Raw genomic sequence first — 5986 nt, 5'->3', positions numbered from 1 at the left:
CTGTGTGTCTGTGAGTCTGTGTGTGTGTCTGTGTTTGTGTGTGTCTGTGTTTGTGTGTGTCTGTGTGTCTGTGTCTGTGTGTGTGTATGTCTGTGTGTCTGTGAGTCTGTGTGTGGGTGGAGGCCCTGTTGACACCAAGTCTCTTCCTCAGTCACTTCCCACTTGTTTTGGGGAGAACACATATTTTTGGGTGAATGTATTTTTCTTCTAACGGTGTTTAGAAATTGTCTACTTCCTTCAGCTAATCTCTGAGTTGAAGTCTTTTATCCACAGCCATTAGCTCTCGAGACGTCACCTTTGGTCCCTCCGCGTGACAGAGTTCTTCTCCCTAGATTCTGCACTTCCTGGTCTCGGTTTGTCATCAGGGACACAGCATATTCACGGCTGATTTTCTGTTTTAATTTCATGTGCCTGGGTGTTTTGTCTGCATTTTTATCTGTGTACCGCATGTACGCAGTTCTCTCAGAGACCAGAATGAAGTGAAGAATCTCCTGGAGATGGAGTTTCAGATGGCTGTGAGCTGCCCTGGGTGCTAGGAATCAAACCCAGGTCCTCTGGGAGAGCCACGGGTGCTCTTAACCGCTGAACCGTCTCTCCAGGCCCTAACACTGACTTACATTCTGCGGTTTCTCTCCTTAGTTACATAAGAACTGCTCAACCTTTCATCTATTTAAATGTTCCAACCCTTATACATATCTTATTTATGAATTCCTTTATATTTTAAAAGTTTTACTATTTTAAAATACATTGTAACTCTTTTTTTGTTGTTGTTGTTTTTTTGAGGCAGGGTTTCTCTGTATTGTTTTGGAGGCTGTCCTGGAGCTCGCTCTGTAGACCAGGCTGGCCTCAAACTCACAGAGATCCTCCTGCCTCTGCCTCCCAAGCGCTGGGATTAAAGGTGTACACCTCCAACGCCTGGCCCATTGTAGCTCTCTTAAAGCTTGCTAAATATCTTTATTGTGTATTATTTTTGTCTGATCACAGGACATTGATTCCTTGTGTGTTTTGTTGTTTTTAATTCTTCTAGGTTGATATTTCTCGGGCTTCTGTCCCAGGGAATTCCTCAAGGTCTTCACTGAAGGTCAGTGGCTGCAGCATCGTGATGGCCCCTTCCATCAGCTAGCTCAGAGCACCCTCACCTCTGGCCTTCAGTAAGCCACATGTGATTTGGAAAAGCGTAGAGATGGAGTAATTCCAAGAAGACGATCTGCATAAGACCTCCCAGTACTGAGAGACTTTCAAAGAGAACACAGGGCCTGTTCTCCAGCCCAACCATTCAGGCAGGCTGCCCTGTAGCTGCCTACAGCTGCTGGAGCTACTAATCTACTTTGCTTAGCCTCAGGGGTTCCCCCAGTGAGCAAGGCCTGGGTGTGGCAAACACAGCCGAGCCTAAACTTGCCTTCTGCACACACACTGGGCCACCGTCTGCTCCTACAGGTTTATCAAACGCTTTATAATTTTTCTGTAGTCTAGCACATTCACTATATACAAACGAAAGACAGCGGTCAGGGTATTTAGTCCCCTGGTTTTTGGGTGACAACAACCTTGCTATCTCCTCATCTCTGACTTATTAAAGATTTTTTTATGAATTATGTGGTGGGCATGCACTTATGCATGTGGTTATGGGGGCCCAAAGAGGGCCGGGAGTTCCCTGGAGCTGGAGTTACAGTCAGGTGCCTGAAGTGATGCTGGGAGCGGAAAGCTGGTCCCCGGGATGAGCAACACGCATCTTTAAGCATTAGGGCACCTCTCTCCATCCCTTTCATGGCTATCTTAGCATCTGTCACAGGATGTCAAGCTAGGCTCACTGGCAACAATTGGAAGATGCTAGTCTATGGAAAATGGACTTCCCTTTTCTCGTCCTTCATAGTTAAATTTGTAATGGGGCAAACGACTTGGGCAATCCTGTTCTCATTCTTACACATATCTCTGGCTATGATGGGTGCATTGGAGAGGGTTGGACCAGGACGCACATCCCAAAATAAGCACTGATGGAAGAAGCTGGGACTGTGAATTCGGAAATGTCCCCCGCAGCGCCTAACTGCAGTGCACTCGCTACTTTGGGCGCGCTCAAGTCTGGCTCTGAGCTCGGGCTTCCCTTTGGTACAGAACGCAAGGCATTCTGGGTTAGTACTGAGTACCCAGCCGCAGTTGATGGTGGCTCACATTTTTAATGTCTCCCTGGTGGCAGCCAGAGGGCACAGTTTGTGGATGGCTTTGCACTAACCTGTGACTATTCACCTATGGCAAGGTCTGGGGGCCTGAGTTCTCTGTTTGGCGAGTTTTTTTTTTTTTTTCTGTTACTTTGTCCAATACTTATTGGTGTCTTTACTACAATTGTGGTCCTACGAAATTCTGGTCTTGGAAAGCCTTTCAGTTCAGCCTACGGCCTTTTAAGAACTTGGTTTTCCCTTGTCCTTACTCGGAATTTTGGAGAATAATTTCCCATCCAGATGAACAAAGTTCTGGGAAAGCCACTCCGTTATTCACTGGGCGAATAACACACAGCCCTCCTCGGCGTGTTCAGACACGGAGAAAGCTTTCAGGAAGGAAACGTGGGCCGCATTCTGTTCTATAACTGCCATTTACCGCTGCTCCCAAACGTAGTCACCCAGCTTCTCACCAGAGTCCAGGCAATGCGTGGCATTCTTCTAACGATGGCTGTCCTTTGATAAGCTAAGATGTGTGATCTCTCTAAGATAAGTGATCTCATTTTACCTGGGAGGGATTTCTTTTTCAAATTTAAGAGCAGGTAGCTTGTGGGACAGTAAAAACTCAGATGCAAAAATAAATGGTTATTTCAAGCTCTGCCTGTACCACGTTCTGCCACTAGGAGGAGCTGGTGCTCCTCCTCCTGCTCTAGGAGAGGCTCTCTCGTTGGGAGCAGTTCATTATCACTTCAGCCTGGGTGTAATTGTCAAAGAACTCTCTAGATGCAGGTAAAGAGGAACTGATAAACTCCATCAGATACTGGAAAAACTTCTGAGGACTGTTCTGGCGCCTCCAGGCTTGTCATCAAATACCAGCAGCTCCTCCAACAGAGAGAGTCAAATTATAAAAATTCCACGCAAGAAACACATTCCATTAAAGATAAAAAAAAAAAAAAACGGTAAAGTAGCTTAACACTTACATGATGAATGGCCCCAAAACTGCTTATTGAAGAATGAGTGGCCATGAAAATGCCAATCAACCAGCCTCCACGCCCTCCCCTCTCTCTCTCTCTGCCTTTCTCTTTTAATCTGACTTTTTATCTTATCATTAAGAAACCTCCCCTGCCCCAGGGCACAGAGACACTCCTCACAGTAGCCCCGGGATAGTAATACTTAACTGGATTGTGGAATCAAATGTCTTGATAGTTGGAAGTCTTCCATGAATTCTGCAAGATGCCCTGAGAATCCTGGCTGTCTCAGCATAGAACTAGTTTTCAGCCCGATCTGATGGGAGTAGACCCTCTGGGGTCCACGTGCTTGCAGAGCCCAGAGTGATAACCCCCAGCAGGACCTGAGCCCTTCCTTCCTGGAGTAAAGGAGAGGACTCTGTCCCCACACAACCTGGAGTACTGTGTGCAGATCATGTGTGTTCTTGCAGAGCACCCGTCTTTGAGGGCAGGTTCGGTTCTCTTCAACTCCCTTCCCTCGGCCCCGCTTGCTAGGCCTCTCCATGGATGTATTCAGCCTTTGCACAAAGCCCAAGAAAATATTTGGAAAATGCTAAACCAAGCCAAGCATGTTGGCACACACCTTTAGCCTTAGGACTCAGGAGGCAGAGGCAGGCAGAGATCTCTTGTGAGTTTGAAACCAACCTGGTCTAAATAGTGAGTTCCTGACGTGCTGTGGCTACGCAGCCAGGTTATCCCAGACGCACAAGCAAACAAAAGCAACTGATAGAAAATGTTAGAATGATGGACTCCCAGTTTTCCCCCCTGTAAGCCAAGTTCCACGGCAGCCATTTGCCATTTGGGGAGTGGAGGAGGTGGTTATCCACCAGAGTGTGACCTTTGATGGAAACAGGGTCTTTAAGGAGGTAGCTGGGGGAAATGGGCTCATTAAGGGGGAGGGGGGCTACCACCCAGTATGACTGGTGCCTTTGGACGGGCAGAAATGAAGACTCAGAGACACACTGAGAGAAGGCGGGAAGGAAGCAGCCATCAAGGTGTGAAGGCACCGGAAAGACACAGCTGCCTGCAAGCCTTAGAGAGAGGACTTAGAAGTAAACAACTCTGCTGGTACCTGATCTAAAACATACAGCTTCCAAGACTGCAGGGAAATCAATACTCTGTCCTGACCACCCAGGTAAACTAGCAGAAAGCCTGACTTCCTTCTCTGGGCTGACACATTGGGGGAAATTCAACATGCTGACAGCCTGAAGACACACTTAAAAAATATGTATAATCTCTTTTTGTCCTATGTGATATTTTGCAGAAAGTCCCTCAGAGTCCTTTATTTCTCTTCAGGAGTCCCATTGGTACAGCTGGTAGGATAGTGGATCACAAAAGACCCAGTGTCCCCCCCACAAACACTGTGATGTCCCCTACACTGGCACGGGCCTCTGGGGGGGGTGTGGAAGTTCACACGCACCCCAGAGGACAACCAGAAGAGGAGAGTTGCTGCTGTGGGGAAACCATGTGAACCCTGTAGGCCTATGGAGCCCTGACACAAGAAGAGCCAAATGGGAGAGGTCACACTGACACTAGGGAGGGCAAGAGAGGTCTAGCCAGCTGGGAAGTTCCAGGCCAGTAATCTGGGGGTGGGGGTGACTCAGAAGTTCCAGGCCGGTGAACTGGGGGGGGGGGGGGTGACTCAGTAGCAGAATTGGTATCAGAGTGAGCAGTGACCAGGTGGAGAGTCACTATTGTGACCCACAGAGCAGCAGAGGGGTCCTGGGCTCAGAGGTGCGCAGTCCTGCCTGGGCTCTGCTTCCACAAAGGCTCACAAAATCCCCTATTGCCAAGGTATTATCTTGGAACAAGAAGGGACTGTGACTATGAGACACCTGAAGGAGGAGATGTCTGTCCACCTATTGGGAGACTTACAGACACTGATCAAACTCCCCCATTGCCAAGGTGCCATCTTGGAACAAGAAGGGACTGTGATTATGAGATGCTGAAGGAGGGGGTGTCTGTCCACCTATTGGGAGACTTAAAGACACTGAATGAGCAGGCTTTACAAACACGACTTTTCCTTCCAGTGGGGGCAACCATGGACTAGGGTGACAGCAACTGTCCCGTCAGACGCGGACAGCAAAGGTAACCCTGGGGTCACATGTGCCTGGCCACCTTTTCTCTGGCTACACGTCAAAGGCGCCCTCAGTACCACGTAGAGCTGTCGCTTCGGGAAACGTGACATGACCACCCTATCTCTAGAGAAATGTGCCCATGGTCACATTGTCCTTTCTTTTTCCTTCTGCAGTATCGAACGCTGGCTCCCTGGTGTCATCGCTGATACCGTGTGTGTAGATAAGCATGCTCTGTTTGCTCTCACCGTGAGGGACAGAGTTCAGATACTAGGGGGGAAATGCCAGGGTCCTTGCTGAGCTTTGGAAACCTCATTTAGGGTGGGCCTTTCCATTGAAAGGGAGCTGATTAGGGCTGGACAAGGACAATAATGCCATGAGTCAGGATTGTCGAGTATAACAAGGCAAGGATTTTTGAGGCAGTCTTGAGGGTGTGTGCCTTTGGTAACTTCTATTGAAAAGTAAATGGATCTTTTCTGGGAGATTCTAAAAGGACAAAGTTACAAACACTTGCTGTCTTTTTTTCCAGGGAGTTACATCCTTAAAATGTAGGCCCACATGTAGGAGCGTAAATCAAAGCACGTCTATGCACATAACCAGCCACTCGGGCTACCCCTGCAGCACACACACACACTCTGCAGGGCGGGGGGAGCCATGTCCTGCAGCTCGTCTCACAGAGCTCGATGAGGAAAAGACCCAAACTCGAAGTTCCAAGTGTGATTTCAACTACGCATGTATTGTTTCTGTGCCATCA

This window comes from Mesocricetus auratus, unplaced genomic scaffold, assembly GCF_017639785.1.
Source record: "Mesocricetus auratus isolate SY011 unplaced genomic scaffold, BCM_Maur_2.0 Super-Scaffold_100010, whole genome shotgun sequence".
Lineage (NCBI taxonomy): Eukaryota > Metazoa > Chordata > Mammalia > Rodentia > Cricetidae > Mesocricetus > Mesocricetus auratus.
This window is presented reverse-complemented; position numbering follows the sequence as displayed.